General features: G+C 31.6%; 1 long non-coding RNA gene across 1 annotated transcript in view; it reads left to right on the forward strand.

The window, feature by feature from the left end:
- Positions 1-6,410: 6,410 nt before the first annotated feature.
- LOC126845084 (uncharacterized) overlaps positions 6,411-26,111 on the forward strand; it is a 31,074-nt gene continuing 11,373 nt past the window's right edge. The window contains exons 1-2 of the long non-coding RNA XR_007686687.1: positions 6,411-6,783; positions 14,277-14,435. This is a non-coding gene — a long non-coding RNA (uncharacterized LOC126845084). The remainder of the gene's footprint in view (positions 6,784-14,276; positions 14,436-26,111) is intronic.

Here is a 26,111-nt window from a genome sequence, read left to right on the forward strand (position 1 = left end):
AGATATTTAGAAGAAGATCTTTTGATTAGAACTGGTGATCCCTTGGCTTGGTGGAAAGAGCATGGGTACAACTACCCACATTTACGAATTTTGGCACGAGAAAAGTGTTGTGCAATGGCGACATCGGTACCATGCGAAAGAGTTTTTTCGAAGGCAGGATATGTGTTTAATGAGCGCCGTAACCGCTTAAAACCAACTAAAGTCAACCAAATACTATTTTTAAACCATAATTATAAATTTTAAATATAATATTAATTTAAAAAAAAAGTTCTTTTTTTAAATTTAAATGTTTACATCGTGTACAAAGTATATAAGAGCAATAAAAATAATTAAAGATAATATATTTTAAAATAAGTAAAAAACATTACAAAAGTTTAAACTACAGAATAAAATTTCCATTTATAACATCCAATATCCATTTTTTAATTGTTTTACAACAAATGTAAAATTAAGTGATTACAGATATTTACTATTTTGTAGTTTATCACGGTGATAGTGACAATATTATCGTAGTAGTGGGGTCACCACTGGCAGTGTCGCCACGGGCGCCACAATTTTTGTTTTTTTTTTGTAAATGTATATTTTACTACTTTAATCACTGGTCACCATATATTTTACACAAGTGTCGCAGTGACTACTAGTGACAGTAATGTCGCCGTGACAAAGTCGCAGCGACGAGTTTACTTACCCTACTCTAATTTGGTGTAACCCCGATGTAGAGAAGATAAGGTGATACCACTCAACTTCTTATCAGTAAAAATCTGGGGTCAAATGCTTCAGGCATTTTGGTAGTTCAGCTTCGCTGTACAGGCGGCGCCACCATTCGCCCGGAGGCCGACATTTTCTATGCAGCTTATGGACGATAAACGTTTTATTTTTTATTTTTATGTTAATTACTCTTTATTTGGAGTTTTTATTATTTTTATTGTCTTATTTAGTAATAGTAATTATTTTGTTAACTTTTTAATTGCGAAAACGGTGTTTTTTAACGGCATTAAAGTAAATATTAGCACTAGAATATAGCTTTCATAGTTAATTAAATTAAATTTATTCTGATCTAGTCTTTGTCCAGCACAGTTATTTATTTTATTATTTTAGCTACTCTACTAATATGAAGTAGTATTCCAATACTAATTAGTCATTAGTATACATGGTCATAATTTCTAGTTCAGAGTAATAGAATAAAACTAGAGTAGAGCAAATATTGTCAATAAATCCAAAAGATCTACATTAGTCAATGAATGTTATTTGTAAAAATGAATAAGAACAATTTAATAAGAACATTTTATAATTATATATGCCGCGGTTTATTATGTAGACACAAAATATAAACAATTATTTGTGATGCAAATATCATCTCTAGGAACACAATGTAGAGAATATGTCTCTACTTCGTCCCTAGGCATTGCACGTATAATTGGGCTTGAGTTACACGGTAGTCGGGCTTTCGAAGACACTTAATTGGGGTATATTAAAGTAATTAATATCCACCTTACACAAGCGATGCTTATTTTTCGGGGGTAAATTAAAATAATCGGAAAAAATGTATTTATTGTTATGTACAGTGATGTACTAACAGGGGGGTTCGGGTTCAAACCCCCAAAGCCAAAAATAAAATTGTGTTTTAAGTAATATATTATAGGCATTTATTATATAATTGTTACAATGTTACTTCCTGAAGTCATTTAGAACTTGAAGTAAATAAATAATAATTTAACAATTATATTTTAATTACTAAGTGTTAAGGGGAATTGCGGCTACCTAAGTAAGAATTAAAATATCTTCGGAACTATAAGTCCAGAAATTTCGTTATTTCTTGAAATCGTACTATCGAGTTATTTTTCCTAAATAACTCTCCGATCACTGTTTTAATATACCCTACTTTATAAGTCCCTTTAGTTACCATAGAATAAGCTTTATCTTGTAAAAATGTCTAGTTTCACATATGGTTTTATAGGAAACTACATTTTTTTTAAAGAAATTGTCGTTATTCTTTATAACAAATTATTCATAGACCTTCAACAACTATAAACTCAATTTGAAAAAGCCTTCTCTGGTGCTTAAAATTAGATATAGGAGGGGGGAGGGAGGGGTTGAGGACAATTTTTTCTTGTACATAATACGTGTTATTATATTATATATCGTATAGAATAATTTCATATATATTGTTATAAAAGGATAGTCATCGTTCGACTATAAACGTCTTTTGTGGAATATACGAATATTGTGGTTTTTTAAATAATATATAATCTATAGTCCTGTAATAAAAAAAAATTACATGTAATATATTTATATTTAGCAATAAAAATGACAGTAGCGTATAATAATATGTAAGAAACCCTATCAGCTCCATGTAAAAGTCGGCCTCCGGGCGAATGGTGGCGCTATCTACGTGACAAAATTGTACTACCAAAATGCCGTAATTTCTTGACCCACTGATTTGGTTGGAGTGGCATCACCTTATCTTTTCTACATCGTGGGTGTAACGCATAATCAGCTGCTGATAACGCGGCTTTCGTTTTATCAATTATCACGAATTGATCGGAGCGGCTGTCATTTTGGAATATAGGTGGCTTCCGTTATTTAATAAATTTTTCCGTCGTTTTGTCATTTGACGACGAGATTTTATTGATTTTGCCTTTTACTGTATTGTACGGCTGAATCGATACGTCAGTTGTTTAGCGAGTTAATGTCGATTGTTGTAATACTAAAAACGTACAATTTTTTTTCCGTGCAAAATTACAAAATTACGTGGCTTACACGTTTCGATAAACGGCCTTTGCAGGCTGTTGTTGTACATACAGCTATGCGTTTTTTTCATTAAGAGCCCCTCTATTAATATTAAAAAGAGCTACTGAGTTAAAATAATCATGATGATGCTGTTCAAATATATTTATGTTCTTCTGTGTCTTTTAACTAATAATACTTTAGTTACTGCAAGGGTTTACAATGACATAACTATAAGGATTTTAAAAATTATAATATTCTGTCCGTAATATCAAATGTGTTGTTTATCATGTGACAAAATTGTTTGACATCTTTCAAACTGCACATTGTCATAAGACAAAAGATAGATAGTATTAGTTACAGACACACTGGATGGTTAGTGTTAGGCTCTTAGTTGAGTTGCCGACAGTGTTAAGGTTAGCTGTGCGGTTTCTTCTCAGATGTCGAAGAACCGTTGTAATAGTGAGTTAATTATAGATTGAATGAAGATGGGATAGGTACAAGGTGCGAACAAATCGTAAGACGCGTGTACTTTTGAAAGGTATGTACACTGTGCTAAAAATTCGCAAGACAAGTGTTCGTGATAAGGAAAAAGTCAATGATGTTGAATAAACAAACTCAACGGATAGTGACAACTGAATACTTTTTGATAAGTGGTGTACTGAAGTCGACTTGAAGAATATTGCTATTTAGTAATTTTTGCAATTAATCGTTATTTTTAAAAAAAAATATATAGGTTATTATTATTAAATGTAAGCTAACAACTGTTTTAATTGTGAAATATTGCACCTATGGCTAGGGATTATTACAATCCTTTGGAATTTTAAAAAGGTTGGTGGAAAATAAATTTGAACGAACACAAATAAATCACAACGAACATTGTTCGCGTACATGCTGGCGCACAAGTTGGCCAGTTGGCCATGAACATCTTCATTCTTTAATTATAAGTACCGTACATCTTCCATACTGCATGTAGTGGAAATCATTAAGATGTGTAACTGGCTAATTCTTAAACTGTTCTATTATTTTTTCCGTAATTAATATAGTTTAAACATTAATAGCTTTATTTATAGGACAGTTAATTGTTGACCATTAACAGTGAAAAATTAGGAAACTGATGCTATAACAGTCTAATTAAAAAAAAAAAAAAAATTACCCACCCATAAAAACATCTCATTTCTGTATCAATAAAGGTACACAAATCTTTTAATATTCATATATTGACAAAATTCGCCTATACCAAACCTCTTAATAAATAAAAAATTTGGCGTTCTTATTAGTGCAGTTTTTAAAACAATACGATTGTATTTCAGCGTTGAGACTTGGACATAATAACAAAAAGAGCAATATCCAAAGAAGACAATGAAAAAAATAATTTGTTTTCATTGACTGAATTATGCTTACGACAACTTATAGCAAGAGTCTCGTTCGATCGTGCTAAGAGTGTTTTTGTCCCGTACTGAAGTGTGTTTGTTTTGTATTCTAGTTCATTATTTCAATTAGTAAATAAGAAAGTATAAAATTATTTTGTAAAATTTCAGAAATTGAGATGCTGTTTCTGATGAAAGTTTTAAAAATATTAATTTAAGTATTGGTGATGTCCCTTCTAAGACTAATGCTATTGCCAATGAGAGTGTCGGGCCCACGGTATTAGATTTCCACTGGCAGAGGATGTGCTTGAAATCTCTGTTAATGGTACTGTAAATCTCTCTTAACTAATTACTAATAATGAATGGTGTTATCAATACACACATCCCACTTTATCATGTATGCATGTATACCGTGTACTCATAATAAAAATCATGTACTCCATCCGATTATTTTTAATAGTAGGTAGGTATATGCTGTGTTTAGAAAAGTAGAAAGTGGTTACTGATTTAGAAATCTTAAACCATAAGCAAAATGTCTTTGGTGAAGTGGGAGAGCTTCCTATAAATTAAATAAATACCTCAACAAAAAAAGTTTTCCTAATATTTACTTATACATCACTACTACTAGAAACTAGTTGAACAAGTAATAAGCCCAGAGTTTTTGAACAGGTAGCACCTTCTAAAATAATGTTAAATTTCTATCACAGCTGGCCTATAAAAGTATTTTCAGCCCAAATTTGTGTATTTAATACTATTTTTTTTTTTTTTAATCGAGCAAATAATAACTAACAATAATTGTAAATGATTACAATTATAATTAAATTGATTTTTAAGATTACACACAAAGAAATGTTAAGGTTGTTAGGATTTTACCATAAAAATATTTTGGTTAGATTTGAATCGACTAGGCATCCACAGATTCGCTTAGAAGCGTTTATTTAAAAGTGATTTTATCATTTTTATTAGTTATAATAATTCCTGTAGATAACTCCGTCCCCACTCCAGCAGTTTTTTTTTAAACCAAAGTATATATATATGTTTAAACATTGACTAAATTAAAACGTTGGCGTACTTAGTCAGAATTTTTCACGATTGTAAACTGATAACGATTTATGAAAAACTATTCATTTATTGATGATCTAGGTATAATAGACTTTTGACATTGTAGAAAGTTAAAACAAACTAAATTACCTCATTGACATATTTTGTAATTATCAGCTACAAGCTGTGTGTAAAATACATACCCTTATTAGCTAGATATGAAAAGTTATTACTTATTAAGTATTTATTAGTGAAGGTAAATACTAGGTTATCTATTGTTGATTTAAATTTATTATTTTATACAACTTAATTTAATTAAACTTTTTGTATTAATATAAGTTGCTAAGAAATTAAACAAGTTTTTTCAAAATAATTATATTTAAATCCCTTCTTATGATATTTTATATAGCATCAGTTGAAGGGATTGCAATTTCATTTGAGCGAATAAATGAGTACAGTGACTATGACTAGTTCAACTGGCAACTAGTTCTTGTGTTGGTTTGTCGAAAATTCACTGGGCTAACTGTAGTAACATCGTGTAACAACATAGTTCTGTGGTGTGCCATTATAGTAATCGAGATCAAAAAAAAAAAAAAATATGTCTTCGACTACTCGGTTTGAAATAAAATATATTATATAAAAAAAAAAAGAGTGAATGTTGATGTCACTGCACTGATTGCAGTAAACATATTTTGCCTGTTTACTCTCAAAGTTGGGCAACGATAATTCCCCAAGATTGAGTAGCTATAACTTTTGAACTGGAAAAGACTACAACACAATAAATAAGGTAAAAAATAGTGTGCCCGGTGAAGAAAAGTGCGTTCCATAAATGTTGTTTTAATTAGTACAATTTATAACGTGTGAAGGCATAAACATTTAATACATAGTGAAATTGGAGAATTTTTAATTTGTTGAACTTCATAATAACATTAATATGCCTATCGTTCAAATTTCAATCTGTGAACAGGACGCAGTGCGTCAGCGGTTATCAGCCGATAGCTCTTAACAGTGTTATCATTATTCGAGATAACAACCGCATCTACTGCGATACCGCGGGTGTACCGTGTACGAATCGTGCAATAAGATTGTAAACCATAGCCGATCATCAACAACCATTGAAATAAATATATATATATACTACTATAATGTCACTAAAATCGATAGTTTGATTTGTCATACATAATGTGATATTATATCTAAGACAACTGCTAAGCAAACTATCGATTATAGTTGGATAATTTAATCGATAGTTTGTATTCGGTTGTGCTTCTATAGTCTATGCCCATCACTGCGGACGCCATTTCCGTGTTCCAGCCGTCAGGGGCTTTGTTCGCTCGGCGTCCGCTGAAATTCGGTTGCCGTTCGCGGTTCGCCTATTCTAACGACGTACCGAATCGAATGCGCGTTGTTCTCAGTTTCGTTAAATTTTTTAATAATCGTATTGCTTTTTTTACTCAAAACATAAGTCGAAGTGTACCTGTATGTTAATTTAACTTTTGCGGCTGTATTCGAAATTCCGTCGCAAATATTACAGTTTTTACTGCGGTATGAAAAAAAAAATGCCTATATCAAATTTGTTGTGCACACGGCAAGATGGCCGCCAACGTCGAATGGTTTTCGACTGCACCTTCGTTTCGTGTGATGGGTATGTAGATTTGAATTTGATTGAATTTGTTTCACTTTTCCGGTCTCTTGGTTAAAAATTGTTTTAAAACATTTGCCGAATACTGAAATTCAATCGAGGACAATTTTATTGAATTTTTATTGCCTTTTGTGTCCACGACTACGTGCGAATATAAGGCGGGTTAGGTTATACGGCGCCCATTTTCTCAGTGGAATTAAACAAAATAATAAAATGTACTTGGATTTAAGAATAAAAGAACAGCCACGAGAACATGGCCGAAGGTCATAGATTATGCGTTCTTTATTTCCCATGGTAAATTATCGATATTTCCATTCTGATTTCAATTATTCTGTGTTCATATTCAATGTCTAATGAAATCTGAAATACTTGATCGTCGATACGATTAAAAAAAAAAAAATCCGATGTATAATAGGTAGAATGTTAATAACGGAAAAATATCTTTCATACATTTTTATCTGTATTCGTTTTCCAACATTCGATTTAACCATATGTACATCTAATATAGTATGTATGTTTTCTTAAATGGTAATAGTTGAACGTTTCAAACAAAAAAATATTATGCCATTAGCATATAAACAATAAGCAAAAACAAATAACTTGGTTGTTTAAAGGTTATTATTGAACTTAATGTACCATATTATTGGCGAGTCAAATGGACAGTTTACAGTCGCATTCACACACAACAAAACAATAGTAGTCGTTCCTTGGTTTCAGCATCATTAAATGCCACCTAAACGTTAACAATGCTGCTATAAACATAATCGTGTACAATGTTTAAAAATTTGACAAGTGACTAATTTTTGAGCTACTTGATAACTATTTAAAATAATTTGTTCTCACTGCAATCTGGTATACTTCTTAATTCGTAACTGGTACAGTGAAAAAATATGACATTACTGGTACAGTGCAGTGTGATACACCGCTACATTTAAAAAGCGATATTGCATTCCCCTCTGGATCCTGGTGTTTCAATGATTAAAATAAAATGTAATAGGGTGAATGATACCAGTGAACGACAGTATAACAGGCCTGATAAGAGAACACATTTTTAAATACCAATCCGATAAGAATTTTTACTGTTCAAGTACATTAAATTGTCGTACAACTTCTATACATCAATAAAATTCTAAAATCGGAGTTGTTTTCATTCACTCTAATAGCTAAAATAATTGATCAATTAGTTTCCTTATAGACCTAGTGTAGAACACAATTTTCTAGTGTATGACACCAAGAAAACCCAGTAAATGACACTTTTTTTAAAAATATTTTTTATCAATTAAATGCCAATAAAATAAAGAAAAATGTCACTTCTTCTATATTGCATAAATTAACTTAAACATTACATAAATTTGTAAATTCCTACTAGATGAACAACATTTTAATTATTAAATAAGTATTTTAAACAAATAGTCAGTCTCAACCTTGAGATCATTAAATTTAGTATAAATATGCTTTTTGTAATAGACTAATAATAATATACATATACATTTAATAATAATAATGATGATGATAGTAACTCATTTGGTGCAATTTTATTTTTATTTTACTGGTGAAACTAGTCAGAATAGGAACTGTCTTCTTCATCGCTATTCACACTAAAATGGCATAGAAATTCTACACATTCCTCAGATACGTTGAAATTAATACTTGACCTATGTTTTTTTGGTATACAATCTACGTGATATTGTGCCAAACAACCATCACACTCAATCCATTTTCTAGCTAAGCCTCTTATCGATTCTGAATAATACTAAGCTTCATAAACTTTACACGTCCATTCTTCTTCTAAATCGTTAACAACTTTTTTATTTTTTTTTCCAAGTTTATTTTTTTTTATTTTAGCTTTTTCTAAACGTTTTATTCTTCGTTCTTCTGCTTTCTTTTTTTCTTCGGCTTTTTTGAGGTGAAATATCTGAAATTGGTCTGATGTTACAACTGAAGGCATTCTAATTTTCCTTCTAACATTTTTTCGGAGGAGTTTTTGGCCATAACAAATGTTTTTTAAATGAAGAAGGAACATCTACTCCATTTGTTACTGGACAAATAATTTTGGCTAATTTATCTTGCCTTTTTTCAGTTGATATTAGTGTATGAAAAATCACTATTTTGACCATTTTCAAAAGAAATAATATGGGCTGCACTTTTTATGGGTGTTTCATATCGACAGTGTTTTGTAGAAAGGGCGTAACCCACATTTTCATAATTGTTTACGGGAGAGTAAAAACATTGCAGAAAATACAGTTTTAATCAAAGTGTTCTCAAAATTACATTTTTGGAAAATAGAAATATTAAGAAAATAATTTTTATATTAATAAAGTTAATATAAACATAGAGTATCATTGTAACTGTCACTTAAAAAAAGGTATAAGTGGGTTATGCCCTTATTGCGTTTCTAATTTACAAGCGCTTTTTATTTCAGTGATCGTTTGTGGCTTAAGCCCTTCTTGTAATTTTAATTTCCCAGCGCCTTTTTGATTTTAGAATTTTTTTGTGGCTTAAGCCCTTCTTGAATTTTATATTTCTAATCGCCCTTTTTATTTAAGTAGGTAGATTTTTTTAAAATTTAATTTGGTTTCATAAGTAAATTTTTGGTATTGTATAAACCTGTTATGAAGAGTAATTAGATAATTTAAATAATTGAAAACTATAATTGATTATACTCAGACTTATAAAACTTTTATTATAAGAGATCAACATCAATAAAATATAAAATGAATAGGTAAATAAAAAATCTTTCACTGGATAATAAATTTTTAGTAATGTATACATAACATTAATGGTGTGTAGGAACTCTCCTTTTGAGTTGTATATAATTACTAGATAATTAAAATATAACAATATTATTTTTAAATAAAAGTCTATAAACTATGTTGCTTCATTAAAAAAAGTTCATCATCAATAAGTAAACAAAAAAATCTATTAACAGAAATAAATATTTAAAATTGAATAAAATATAATGTTCACTTTCATTTTGAATGCTATTCTTAAATGACTCACAGAATGTACACTTGTCCTTTTTTGGAACATGAATACCAATATTGTATTCTGTGTTCCACCTCTTTTTAAAAACACCACTAGTAGCAGGTAAAACATTATTCAATTTACAATCTTCTTTATAAACCCTGTATACATTTTCTAAACTTTGGAAATCATTTGTTGTATATTTTTTATTGCTTGAACTTCTACAGTAATGTGATGGAACGGCTGGCAACTTTTCTATAAATTTATCAACATATTCCATTTGGTTATGAGGAGTTTTATTTTTTGACGGTTGTCTACCTCTATTATCAGATTTAGCTGAAAGTAAGTCAGACTTGTTATTCCGAGTGTACCTAAGCAGCTTTTCAGATATATTCAATGTGCTCAGTATAAATTGTCTACAAACTTTTACTTGCACATTGTCAATAACAATAGAGTAACTATAAGTGCATGAACGATTATTGACATGGGAGACATAATTCCTTTTGACATCTTGCATACTCATACAACTTAATAGATAATCTCTTTTTCTATTGTGATCCAATTCATTCCAATATCTATTAAAAATTACTGACCTTTCCTCCTCAGTTATGAAGGAACACTTATTTAAACATTTTTTATTTAAACAAGGATTTGGTTTCATTTCCTTTTGTGCAACTAACTCAAAAGTGTTATCTTGCTTTATTTTCTTATAACATTTCCCTTTCTCTCGGTTTAATATATTAACAACACGATCATCTTTCTTTCTCTTTTTTTTCCCAAAAACTTCCACTTCCAGACTTTGTTCATTATCATTAAATAAAACGTTTTCATTTATTGTGGTATTAGTTATAATATTAATATTGTCATAATTGACTATATTAGAATCAGTGTTATTATTATTAGTAAGAGAAACTGGCAAAACAATTTCTACTTCCACCCTTTCTTTATTGTCAGGAGTTAAAACATTATATTCATTAGATAATGTAATTTTATTAAAATCATTATCATTATTTCCTAAACTAGATTCAAAAGAAACTGGCACATCAATATAGTTCAAAGTATCAGTCAAATTATTATTAGTATTAAAATTAATATTATCATCATTATAATTTACAATATTATTGTCGTTAAGCATAACAAACTGATCAATGTTTTCAATATCTAAAATAATATCAAAAACGTCATTATTTTCATTTAAAACGACACTGTTATTGTTAGAAGCATTCACTTTTATAATATTAATTGAATCACTACTAATTGTACTTGCAATTGTTTGTGAGAGGATTCTTCTACTCCTTAAATTACTCATTTTTTTTTATTATTATGAAATAAAACTAATGACTAAATATATACAGACAGACGTTGTAATTGAGAACATTAAGGAAAAATAAACAATAAGAACGATCAACGCGGGAGTACATACCATTATCATTATTATTATTTTACCGCAAAAATTGCTAACCACAAACTTTCTCACATAGTTTATATATTATGATGAACTGACGTTTAGATCTTATTAACCTCAACACATTATTATGTTGATAAAAATAATATTACCACGTTTTTTGTGTAAAATATGCCGAACATACATTTGGTACAAAATGTATAGTGTTAAATATGTGGCATACCCCCTTTCTACGTTTTAAAAATTAAAATTGTTTTTGTGAAATGGGCGTCTGTGTGTACTATAATTGTAATAGTGAAATACTGAGTCTATGTTCATGAACGCCCTTTTTACAGATTATGCTCCTAATTTTTCTGAAAATTTTGATACCAAAAAGTCTATTTTAGATTTTTGGTGGGTTACGCCCTTTCTACAAAACACTGTCGATATACTGAAGGCTGAGGTCCTATACAATTATTTAAAGAATCTTCATAAATCATTTTTGTCCATAAATTGTACAAATCTGTTGACTCTATTTGTCCACCCCAATTTCTACCTTCTTCATATGCTTTCCTGAACTGGCTAATTTTTTCTGGCCCAATTAATGATTCTAAATACTGCTTGACCATTTGTTTATTAATAGCTGGCAAAGATTCAAGTCTTCGAGAATCATTTTCATGGGATTCGTTTAAGCTGTGTGATGAAACATACTTTGTATAATCAACTGCGTTTGAATCCCATGGGTACATTCCACACACTCTAAACCCATTTGTAATATTATCTTTTGATAAGTTATTATTTAGGGTGTCTGATATTAATGGGGCGAATTGGTTTTTGGTCAAAGTGTTACCCAAGTTCTTCATTCGCCATGTATGAACAGCATTTGCCCAAGCTTTTTTTAGTGGACCAAACACTGAAACGTCCAAAGGCTGTAGTATATGGGTAGCATTTGGGTAGAGAGCCATTAACTCGATGCCATTTTCTAAACAAAATTTACTCAGGTTATAAGTCAGATGGCTTACATGATGACCGTCAATGACCGGTAGTTTTATTTTATTTTGTATTAGCCAAGGGTGAAAAACATTTGCCATGTATTCAAAAAAAACTTCACCGATAATCCAACCGTTGTCAGACTTGGCAATTCCCCAGCCATTGGGTATACTTAAGGCGATATTTTGGTTTAACCTCTGTCCTGGATAAACGATTGTAGTTGGTGCTATTATTCCACTGGCTGACACATTAATTAATACAGTTATTGATTTTTTCTCATCATTCCCACACACTTCATACACATTTTTTTTGCCTTTCGCTAGATGAATCATCAAACTCTGAATTATTTGCGTCAAGAAACGCCAATTTTGTTTACGACAACTGCATGAATAAATAAAACACTCGGTATAATAATTCAACTTCTCCTTTAGTTGAGTTATAGTATGACATAATTTATAGTTTTTGATTTTCTTTATCAATACATTTTTGATGATGCATAGATGATACTAAAATAATTGATTTCCCAGGCTTTGTTACTATTGACACCATTGTTATGCGTTTTGTAAATCCATATTAAACTATTCCTACTGTCTTTTTTTTTTTTTTATGTAAGAATGAAGGAGATTTTTCTTGTTTATTCTTTTTCATAGTTCCCATGTAGCCTAGTTTTTTCTTCAAAAGTTTTTAATAAAACATTAACTAATTGTCTAATGTGTTAACTTTTTAACACGGATATACCCAATAATACAAATATATTTAAACAAAATGACTGAGACGACCTAGGTTGAACTAGTGTACATTTATTTTAACATAAATTACAATTATAAGTATAACAAATTACGGCCAGACACGGTACTAAGCGCGTAGACCGCTCTCTACTCTCACAGAACCACTACTGCACAGTGCACGCCACCGGTCGGCTATCGCTGCGTTAAGATAACAAATAGTAACATATGTATTCTTATCAGCTGTTACACTTCAGTTTTAGATGGGTTTTATTAAATTGAATACGGCTTGTGAAGGTTTTGAATATTTGTTTTCTTTATTACTGAGGTTATTTGATTATGATGGTAAAAACCTCCAATAAAACTGGAGTTACTGGTGCCACCCATTGTCCAGAAATAATTACATTTTTTAAACCATTCTTTGCACACAAGGTGACACCCGTCAGTTAGATAATTGTTTTAGATTCCTCTTATTCTAATGAATTGATTGATACCAAAATTATGTTAGTTGTCGCTAGAAGTATGATTTTCATTATTAAGATTGTTAGGAACGCTATAATTTACAGGCATTTGAAATAGGCTCCCGCTGCCAACTTGTTAAATAAATTGGTACCATTAACCTCATTTTACCTAATATTTCTAGACAAGAAAATTATTAAAATATTTACAAATTATCTGTTTATCTTCAAATCATAATAAAGGTTTCTAAATTACAGGACAGTCCTGAATTTACTTTTTATGTGGAGCTTGACCTGTTACTATCTGCAAAAGAAACTTTATTATAATATTTTCAAAGATACTGTTTTGATTAAAAAAACTCCTTTGTTGGTTTGGCTCTTATCATTTATTGATTATAGTATATGGATGTACGACGACCGTTTTTCACAGCTCGAATAGAATATTTTTTAGATATTCTATTTTATTTACACATATAAACAAATTTTTGCCTTTGTAATTTTGAATATAAATATTACTTTACTTTTGTACAAATACCTTAATATAACACTGGAGATACTATATATTTTGTGAAATATTGATTTTAATTATATTACCGACTTATCAAAAATTTTATGAAAATAATCACTGTCGTAGGGTCAAATGTAAATCCTTTTTTTTTATAATTTATACTAAATGGTTAGACATCCATGTAAAATTTCCAATATATGGTTATATCATTCAGGTTAATTATAACAATATTAAGTAAATGTTACATTTTTTATGGACTATAAAAATTCTTCGACAAGGTTTTAATTTAAAAAATAAGTTACACTAAAACAAGAATATTTTTATTGAATATTTTTTAAGCCAAGGTATATAGGGTCCAAAAAAATATTCAATAAAAATATTCACACTATATATATATAATATCTTGTATACGTTGAATGCGTATTTAATATGAACATAGTTAAATTTGGCCAACTTCTTGTTTTTAGGTATTGATTGGAAGTACGGATATAAGATTAAAGATTAATGTCATGGAAGTGTTTAAAGATGATCGTTCGTTTCGCAGTACAAAGGAATGCTGGCCGACAACTGATTGTGCCAACAACAAATACAACGCCGTGTATCATTTGTATTTGTGAGGTACCTAGGTATGTTAATATACCTAATTACTAGTGTTAAATGTATTGCTAATCCTAAGTTACTGTAAAATCTACTTTTAGTTAGTGTTAAATCTAGAAACAACTCCTTTTTTCCTTGAACTGTATTTAAACATATTCTTAGTCCTGTAATGCCTTTTTCTTATAGTAAATGAGTTATGGGAGTATTCGAAAAGTGAATCAGTTTACATTAGGTAAAACACTACTATGATCATGGGAATCTTTTCTCAATTGTTTTTAAATAAGATGCTGTGAGTTTAATAGTGATGTTATTATTGGCTTCTTGCATCATACTCCTTAGGATGTGTTTAATTTTTTGTATATCATGGTTTTCATTATTTTTTTAATCTTTGTGTGTCTTCTTCCATGTACATTCATGGATTTAGAACTGCTTTATAAAGTGTTCCATGTTGACCATCTTCAATCCGCGGACAGACAGTCTAGTTTTCATAGGCAAACCTCGTTAATTCTATGAAGAATATTATTTTTGGAAAATTTTCTACCCAAGGACCTACGCCTATGTCGCTTGCATCAGTTTGCAGACAGAACAGATGGGCGTTCGTAGTCGGGAGAAGATAACTTTGGGGAATGGTACAAAGCATTCTTTATTTGATTAAAGGCGTCTTGTTCTATCCTTTCCCATCGCCATTTTACCCCATGTCCTAATAGGCGGGTTAGAGGTTCAATCGTGTCGGAGTAGTTGTCGACAAATTGACTATACCAATTACATACGCCTAAGAGCCTACGTAGATCTTTAACTTTCCGTGGTGTCGGAAAGTCTCTGATCGCTGATAATTTCTCCGGTTGTTTTTGAATTCCCTCCGAACTAATTAAGTGCCCCAAAAATGAAATTTCGGGAGTTCCTAATTTGCATTTCTTAGGATGACACGTTAGTCCATGACGTTCGAGCCGTTCGAGAACTTTCGAGAGATGGTCTAAGTGGTCGGGCAAGTTATTGGAAAATATTACTATATCATCCAAGTATACCTGAACGAATTCATCTAAATATCCTCTAAGTACCTCGTTCATTAATCTCACAAATGTCATAGGGGATTTCTTTAAGCCGAACGGAAGTACTCTGAAATGAAAGAGTCCTCTTCGCGTTCTGAATGCAGTGTATCTACACGCACTTGGACTTAGGGAGACCTGCCAGTAGCCAGATTTTAAGTCCAAAACGCTAAATACTTTCGCCCCCGCATGTTTCTAATCATTTCGTTCAAATGCGGCATGGGGTAAGCGTCTGATTCGGTGACCTCGTTTAAACGCCTATAGTCTATACAGAGTCGGGGGGACCCGTCTTTTTTTTTGGCTAATACTATAGGGGCGGCCCAGGGCGATGTGCTCGGTTCGACTAGGCCTTGTTCCTCCATATCGCGTATCATACTGTCTATAGAGTTTTGTTTCTCTGCGACCGGTTGTTTTGGCTTGCCTTTCTTTTTGTCTAAGTCTCTTTTAGCGTCGTTGGCAACTTTAACATACTTGGACAATGTATTGTCCAGCTTCTTTACAAGGTCCGCAGCAACTTTATCAGGATTAGGTTTCTGTGAGAAAATCCTGGTTTTTTGTTTGTTGCTGCCTTGGGAGCCAGATTTTGGAGTAGTTTGGGTGTCAGACATTTTAAATTGTTATTAAGAAATAATTGATAAAGTAAAATGATAAGTGGAACAATAATTATGAGCTAATTTATACCTTCATAATCATTATGCGCACAACATTTAATAATCAACACATAATACAAAACCAACACCAATACGTATATAACGCTTACAAGTATTGCAAACAGACCTAAGTCAATGCGATGCTCATATGTCACTTTTTCGCAGTCTCAATGAACAGTCCATCGTTATCCTGTCCTGGTAACACTGTTGTGTATTGCACGTACTGGTTTCTTGTAATCATGTTATAACTAGTACCAACAATAATATCGGTACCATTACTGACTCCAATGTACCCATCAGGATAAAACGATGTAATATTCATTGCTTTATTATTTGTCCATGTAACATAAAATTTTTTGTGGCCAAATTTGTCACATCCAAAGTTATGTACGTTGATGACATGTTTGGAAGCTATTATGTATGAAGTATTGGTTGATATGTCAACAGCTCACCAAACAGAAAAGGACAGTGCAACTGTGACAATTACAAACATCAAATGCAAACATTTAGACATTTTAATGAATTATTTATTTATTTAGTTTTAAAAGTTGGTAAGCAATAATTAAAATATTCAGGTCGGGTGTATCACCAGAAACGATAATTTAAAAGTTTAAATTCGATTATGGCTAATATAAATACATAAGTAAAGAAATTTTAGACCTACGGTGTGTTTTATTTATTCAACATATGAACGAACACATGCAATGTGAAAACAATAGCAAGCATCCTGTTAAAATTAATTCCATACGCAACAAGCAGCACTGCTGTTATAAAACTTTCAAGCATTCTCGTCTGGACTAGTATTGACATAACGGTTGAGTCCTCGTCAAATCCCAATCTAACACAAAAATATCTCCACATCGGTGTCCAAACGTGAACCCTCAAAAAATTATACACAAACAGCACCAGTTTTTCGACGAAAGGGTACACCACATCTGTCTCCAATTCAATGAATTTATCAAATCCATTCAAATCTATTGAATCCATATTGGCGTGTTACACAAATATCAAAAGCTACTTTACTACCTTTTTTAGGTATACACTATTCATAGTATTTACATTTTCTAATATGTCTTTAGTAGTTGATTTTGTTGTTGCTCATCTGTAATTATTTCTGAAAGCCATATGGTGTTTTTTGTACTTGTAAGTTATGAAATCCTACCGTCTTGTGTTTATATAGATTGACAAAAACACGTAAATGTTTACTTACAACATGTAAACAGTTTTCCCTTACACAATTAGTTACTAAATTTCTCAGAAGACCGTTTATAAAAGAAGCGGTCTTATGCAATTGAGCCATGAAGTGTTGTTTTTTTAGTAAAGTACCAAGTTAAAATATGTCTCACATTAGATTATTCCTGCTCTACTTTTTAAGACTTTAATATTACATTGAATTATTTTGAAAAAAATATTGTCCATTAATTTTGACAACATTTTTGAGGTCTTTTTTAAGTAAAATTTCTTTAAGGTTGTTATACAAATATTGTACATTTATTTTCTGAGTTATAATACAAGGAAATAAAACAAAGGCCCATTAGTAGGAAAAGTACAGAAATTTCATAATTCAGTTAAAGTTAAGGTAGTTTTGAGTTCTAATAATACTTGTTTATGCCTATTATTGACTATTATACTACTGGTTACCGATTATCGAAAATAATAAAGTGGCTTTACCACTAATGAAAATTATTTTGCTTTTTTGGTAGTCCATGTTTTAAGCATTACAATGAAAAACAAGTTTTCTGAAATCTAACATTTGTTATTAACGTAAAAAATTAGAAAATTTAGTAGAGTAGTTTGGAAAATAAAAACTACAAAATAATCGTATGCATATTAAATTTGACTACTTATATATAAAAAAAAAAAAACCTTAAATTTGAAAGCTGTGTAAAGTATAGAATACATTTTACTGGTTTTTGCCTTTTTATTACATTAGTAACATATTGATGGATAATATTATAGTAGAAGATAGAAATTATGCGTGTCAAGAGTGTAACTTGTTAGGAGTGAATGCTGTCGGATAAAAGTTGAGTCAAATCAAAAAATTAAAATTGCGTAAAAGTAAAGTAGCAACGTTTTCTGGTCATATAAAAGAGGTGTGCTACAATCGTATAAGGATTACGCGCTTTATAAGATGGTTTGCTGACTTGGCTACTTATATACAACTAGCGGGCAGTATTCTTTTAATACGAACTCCTCTTGATTTGTTAAAAAATGTGCTTTGAAAATTTTAAAATTGGTAGCAACGTGTTTTGATGATATGTAAGGTGTGCTACATTCGTACAAGGATTACGCGCTATACAAGATGATTTGCTGACTTGGCTATTGTTATAAAACTAGCGGGCAGTATTCTCTTAATACGAACACCAAGTTTCAAAATATGTTGACTGGCCCATTGATTGCAAAATTTTCATTAAACACCGACAAAAAAAGTCGTGTAAAGAATAAGCTCTTAGTAAAATAAAGGCGATTAGCAGAAACGTAAAAAGAAAAAAAAAACTGAACTTAGCTAGCCAACATCATTACGAACGTGACAGTGTTACAACTTGACATAACATAAATTACATTAAAAAATTGTTAGAAAAAAAGAAACAATTTAAATTATTTTTTATTGAAAAACAGTAAAACGTAATTAAAATATTTTGTTTCTAAAAAAATATGCTTGAGAAAAAGAAAATAAAAAAAAAAGTTTTTAAATGTAAGAGTAGTTTTATTTTTAATGCATACGATTATCATAAAAATATATTCTGAGCAATTATTCTCTAATAATTGCAAGTAAAACTACACACGTTTCAACAAATTATAGATTATCGGTTAAAAAAAAAAAAATGGAACATACTACAATGAATAGTATGTGGTGTTTAAAGCATGTACTCTCTTGTAATGTTATTAAATTTTACATCATTTTTAACATTTAACATTTGTTAGATGATTATATTATAATTTATTAACTTCTATACGACTGTAACAGTTTTATTTAGATTTTTATTATTGTGTTAGTAGTACTGACCCACGGTTTCTATAGTGTTTCACATATTTCTTCAATATGTTGAATGAAAACCTTGCTAATTAACCTAGACATATCTATTCGATAAAAGGTAGCCAGTATTGTTCATAAGCAGTCTTAATAAAAAAATAATGTTTCCAAATAATAAATAAATTATTATTGCAATGATCCTCTCATTATTATTGCTTAAATATTATAGTTGTACAATTATTTGTGTCCCAAAGTTATTATCGATCGGAATTTTATGGTTCAATAGTGCATTGCCGTATGAGAGTTCTCTGTCAGGTAGTTGTTTTTACTGACCTACTTAAATAATATTGAATACATTTTCTAAGGATGAAGAAAAATGTGTTAACGTCCCAAAAATTGTTTTGTATGTGTCTATAATGTAATATATCCAAGGCTTCTGTAAAGTTTCCTCTATTCAGTAAACGTTGTGTTTCAACCAGTTTTTAATCCAGTTTGGCGGAGTGGCAAGTGGACGCTACCAAAATTACCTTCTTTTGTTACGGCCCTATTCATCAAACTCGTATAATCACTACCAAACCAAGTAACATCTTCAATATTGCCTAAATAACATACATACCTGCAATCTGTTTAGAGCCTTTCTTCCCATCCAGGTTGCGATGATGTGATGCGTTAACGTACTGAAGTTGTGTACATTATATATATTTCGTATGGCATTATATGTTGCTGAACCATAAAAAAAATCAAAATTATTAATTTTATTACATAAATTTAGCATGCGATTAACCGGCGAATTGCTACTGTAATTTTGTGCATTGGTAGTGATATATATATATATATATATATATATATAAGAATAAAAGAATTATATAGAGAATGTATATGCCTAAATTATTCAAAGAATTGCTTAACATTTGTTTAGTTGAATTTCTTTCTTTCCCTTCATGATAGTGATATTTACATGATCATGTGTTTGAGTTACCTCAAAGAGTCCCAACCAATTTTCATTTAGGGAATGTTTTTTCGCGTGATTCCTCACTAAAACTTTATCTCCTACATGAATCGACTGAATGTTTATGTTCCTAGGTTAAAATTGATATATAAGGTTTTTTATAATTACTATGAAGTATATTGTTCGATTCATATAGACTGTCATATAATTCCGATAGTATGGCTTTTAATTTATCCGGTTTATTACAAAAATTCCTATTGTTATCATTATCGTTATCGGTAAATCCCAATTTGCCATTGTCCAATGTCCGTTTCTGTTGGAGGGGCTTCCTGTGCTTGAACCTCCTCCAGAGCTCTTCCATTGCTGGTACCTCCGTCCAACGTTATCCGGACTGAAGGTCTGGTTGACCACCCCCCACGCAGGGACACCATCAGCTAGGCTGCTGGCTCGATTTGCCGTTCTTTGGGGCGAGCCATCTCCAACTTGACGCGACACGTGGGGGTGGTCGGCGTCTCGGTAGAAGGGAAATAGAGAACACAGAATAAATATGTGGTATTAATAAATAAACGCGTTCGGTGTTAACGTACGTGGGCTTGGTCCGTTTAATTGGGTGAAACACCAATAAAATAATAATAATATAACAAGTGCTCAACAGCACTCAACGTGTTTCCTTTTTAAAGAAAACGAGAAACAAAAAACGGTTGGTGGTGCCGTCAGTACCGCCTCATACACGTCCATAGGAGACCCCTCTTTTTTTGGTTCCTCCAGCCTCCATTGTTGGCCTGACCGCGCTTTTGCCTTCTCTTCCTGGGGGAGGATTGGCTCTGGGGTATTGTCTCCCAGCTTCAGGATGCGCTCCTCTCGACGTTGGTTGTCGTCGAGGTGGTGGGGGTTCACGCGATCCGCGACTGAAGCCATTTCCCTTCTGCCCGCTCTGAGTCCCCGCTGGTAGGCGGCCCACAGCATATTGTCTGCCCTAAGGGCATCCAATTCCGCCATGTCCACCTCCCAGGGTTCGATTAGGACCCCCAACGCCACCGGGTGCACTCCCAAACGACAGTCAAGCAAGCGTACCCGTTGCCCGAGTTCCGCCAGTTGAGCATGTACATCATATAAAATGCGAAAGAATCCTCCGTCGCGTGGGCGTCGACTCCAGGATAGGGAGTTCAATAGAATAGAGAAAGCCAAACGTTCTGATCTATAGGAATCACACTAGTCAATCGTCAAGAACCTCACCCTCGCTTCGAGTAATCGCATAAAAGTTCGTATTCAAATAATTTCTAGTATCTCTCTTCATTATCGTCAATAAGGCGTTAAATAGAATAAACATCAAAGTGGGCGTACAGTCAATTGCGATAGATGGATACATCATGTTCCATAGGCACACGTTCCAAACGTAAAAAACGCCCGAACGGGATCATTTGACATTGACGTGAGCATAAGAGGTATGATCTCAGTGTCTACCCAAGTCGTCGATATGTCAACGCTCAGAGCAGAAAGGATATCGTTTAGGCTGAACTTATCCGAACTCAAGTTGATGTAGTCATCAACTACTATAGCTAATCCGAGTTTGTAGGTTATCTTAAATTCAAATTATGTTTTACTTGTTATTTAACATAATATTTGAATAAAATAAAGTGTTTAAAATAATATGACTAATAAAACATAAACATAATGATAATGATAACATATTATAAATTGACAAAATTAACTGAAATGCTATAACCGCAAAATCAGCCACTCATGAACAGGATTGTTTTCAACGTTAGTTGTCGAACCCAAAACTTCGAAACTTCATCGAGTTGAAAACTTATAGTATGTATTAAGGGTTGGCACCAGTGAGCTTATATTATAAAGTAATAGTTATACAGAGTACACAGCACTATAAATAAAAAGATAACTAAATATTTCTAAAAGTAAAATTTTTTTCTAACTTTATTTGAAAAAAAATAGCCCTGATGTCAACATTAAGATGTATCGTGTACGGGCACAAAAGAAAAAGCATCGCATAAGAACATGTTTTGAGTGATGCATATTGCGGGTTTTTACATGGTTTTCCCTAGAGGCCTATATTTCTATTTGGTATTTCATTTAAACACAGTTGTGGGTTCTTTTCTTCCCAACATTTTTAAGTTAAATTTGTTGTAACACTATCAACGATTGTTCCTGCTTGTGAATTTTGAATCCTTTGGTATGAATTAAATATCAGCACCTGTAATAACAAATTTCAAAAATTATAAATTACATTATTATAGTAAAGTTTGTGCTTGACAATCCAGTACATGCGCTAGATATCAAGTTGTTCAATTGAACGAGTGGTGGTACAAAGATAAATTAAACAATTTAAGAGGTTCTAGTAAGTAGTTGCTATTTTTGTATGTCCTCGGTTTTCGAAATATATGCTTGCTACCTGGGGTAGATTGGTATCGTTGTATGTATTTAGAGACAAGATAATTGTTTGTATCTGCTTAAAAAAATTAATATTCTGTAATAAAAAAAAAATATTCCAAATGGGTATATGATGTACAATATATTAAAAAAAAAAAAAATCAAAAAGATTAGATTACACTATCGCTAAAAATCTATGAATCTAGTATTGTTTTAAAAGGTCAAGATTATCAAGTATAAAGTGATTGCGTATCAGGAAAATAGTGAATATTATACAATACACACTATACATACTAATTTATTACAACACACTAAATTGCTTTTTATATTTTGCTTACTTTCGCCACGATATCGAATGCACAACCAGAGACATCACTAAAAAGCTGGCTATAAATATGATACATATGGTACATATTTAGTAGGTAGGAGGCAAAAAGATAAAAAAAAATACAATCTATTCTTAGGTATACTTTAAAAGGGTGTCTCCCGTATACCAAAGCAGCCGAGACTGCGTCCTGCTTACAAAAAAACGACGCCCATGAAATTACTACGAACATAATAATAAACATGTTGTAGGCTACTGTGTAATTGTCGAGAACCTGGAACTTGCGTTTGCTCTTACTTAGAGTTCTTCTGTTTCAATACTTTCTTTGTTCCCGTCCTCGTCCGAGTTACGTCCCAATTTATCAAGTTCGATACTGAATGACGATTTCTTTTGAGTTTGAGGAGTTTGACTCGGTTTCAATTGTTGACTACCGACTTTTTTGATTTCTTCGGATTTTCAGTACAGACCGAAAAACGCGAACATCGGAACGGTCCCTTTCCTGATCGCCGCCATATTGAGTATACAGCCAAAAACTCCATTAAGGAGCAGGCATAAATACAATTTATACGATAAGCCATTGGGCTTTGACGTAGACTATTTCTGGTTTCGGTATTTCTGATTTCCAGTACAGACCGAAAAACGCGAACATCGGAACGGTTCCTTTAGTAGGTAGGAGTCAAAAACATAAAAAAAAATACAATCTATTCTTAGGTATACTTTAAAAGGGTGTCTCCCGTATACCAAAGCAGCTGAGACTGCGTCCGGCTTACAAAAAAACAACGCCCATGAAATGACTACGATTAAAATACTAAACATGTTGTCATCGTCGTGCTGTGGCGCACTGTGGTTTGGCTCGCGTGATTCACTGTCCTTAGCCCTTAGACACTTTCTAGAGGGGCTTGGGCTTTTTTCCACAGAGGGGGGCAGTGTTCCATCCCATTTTGACCCGCCAGCCGGACGGCAAGCAAAACGTTATGACGAGTTATATAATTTAAGATAGTGTGATCGTTTTTTTTAGACATGACGTGTAGTTATATTGGGAGTGTAGTATGTATCCGTTAGTAATACTCATAATACATTTATTAAAATTATTGAATAATATTTAAAAAAACTCTGTACAAGCGAGTTACAGTCAGACAGTGCTCGACTGCTTGCTTCAGAGCCCTGTAGTGTACAACGTATTTGCTTTTGTTATTGAGAGTTGTCATTAGTTTATTATACTTGGATTCTTTTAGTGGTGGTCGCTCGTTGACTGGCAAAAACGTTGAGTCATTGTGAAAATCGTGTAAATTTTGAGGGTAATCAACATCAACCCCCACGAGATATCCCTAATCACTGTTGTCTTTTGTGGCTAAGATCTCATTCAAACTCACCGGATGGCATAGGTTCCATCACAGCTAAATCATATTAATATACATTGAATTTATATAATTTATTAAATTATATATTTATATATATCACCTGTCCCGTATAAATTCGTGGCGTCCAAGTACTGTAGGTTGATTGGTTCTTGAATGTCTCTCGTTGACCCATCAATCTGGTCATCATCTGGTTGTTAATCCCCCTCTAATTGAAGATTGAAATAATAATAACATATCATAGTCTCTTATATTTGTAGTTTCACTCCTGTATATCTCAACATGGAGTCAAACGACAAACCTATATAAATGTATAAATTTGTAATTTAATTTTTGTTTTAAATAATATTACTATACAACCTGGGCATGAGTAATAGTGACCAGGATCTAACTAGTAGTTCTCCAAACACTACACGGAACTTTTCAAACACATCGACCAAAACCTGATTAAAACACACACACACATAAGTAATGATTGTAAATGTTGTGAGAAAATATTTTTATTTACCATAACATCGACTAGTAGATAATTATCACTGTATTTACCACGAGGTTTTTACACAGAAACGTGTCCCTCATTTTTTTCTCATGTTCATAGTCAGATTCAGTTATTGTGTTGTTGGTCAGTGAGCTATGAAATGCATTGATGTCGGGCAACTTTGTATCATTCAGCTTTTCAACACAATCGACGTATTCGTAAGGGAATACAGATTTCCTCGTTGCAAGTTCCAAGTGCTGTGTGAATACTTTTTTGGTTTCTATAAAGTCATCCAGGGTGAGCGTCTGAGCCAATTTCTCTAAACTTGTTTGTAAAAAACGATAAGAATCTATAAAACGGAGTTGAAAACGGTTTGGCGAGAGCCAAAATTAGATAATAAAAAAACATTAAATATTGGTTAATTTTAACTGTTTCATATTTAATTTCAATTATTTCTGTTTAATCGGTGATTGTCATTTGAATCATTTAAATTTGATTTACACACTGTTGTGAGCATACAGTGACAAAAAAATCGGGAAATATTAACCTATTTCTAACCCCAAATAAATTAATCATACTTCTAGATTCTAGATCTAAATTATAATAACCATAATTCTGCCTGATAATATTTAATAGAACCTCATCTTCTGTATACAATTTAGACATATCTATACCTTGGTCGAATAATGAATTATCTTTATATGATAGAATAAATATACTTTAAAAGATCTTAAAAAAGTATAGTTTGTTCAGTATCATGATTATCGTTAGGACAACACATTGTGTTTGATAAATATAGTAAAAAAATATTAGTATATTTTAAAACATATAACATACGTTATTATATCTTTCGAATCTTCTGTGGGTGTGTGTGTGTAGCAAATCAACGTCCTTGGTAAGCCAACGGGCACTTTTTCCACACATTTAAAGGGATGAAAAAATGAATTTCAAAATGTATTTAATACATAACATTTACTTTAATGATAAACATTGCAATACCCTTGGCAAATCCATAAAAATAAAAGAACAATTTTAACAATTATTATAGATAAAGTATAACAATTTAAAATATGAAATGTATACTATAAATCAGTTTCAACAAGTTACGAATATATTACTTAACAATTAATAAATGGTATAACAAAATGTGTCAGTCTCAACAAATAGTTTTGTAAGTCTTTCAAGTAAGATCATTCTTTGATTCTTAAAAAACAAAACTAAAAATGAATGGTAACGTTTTAGTAGTACATTAAATAAAAAAGACAGCAGTAAATTTAAAACATAGCAGTAAACTGATAAATTCATCGTCTTAATACTGTAGGAGGATCTATCTTTTTAATAATTTGATCGTACATAAATTCACACACATCTGGGACAGGTGGATGTACAAAAAGCATTGATTTTGTATCTTTTTGTTGAGATGGTTATTTCCTAAGAAACTCATTCTTCAAACTCAATAAACCCAACTTTGGTAACTTTACAAATAAATAAACTTTATGCTATTGTACCCCAACAACCAATCATCAACAAAAATGTC

Source organism: Adelges cooleyi, unplaced genomic scaffold (assembly GCF_023614345.1).
Source record: "Adelges cooleyi isolate 19-005CV unplaced genomic scaffold, UGA_ACOO_1.1 ACOO_flye_CR_arks_rails_tigmint_CR_PRNA_667, whole genome shotgun sequence".
Taxonomy (NCBI): domain Eukaryota; kingdom Metazoa; phylum Arthropoda; class Insecta; order Hemiptera; family Adelgidae; genus Adelges; species Adelges cooleyi.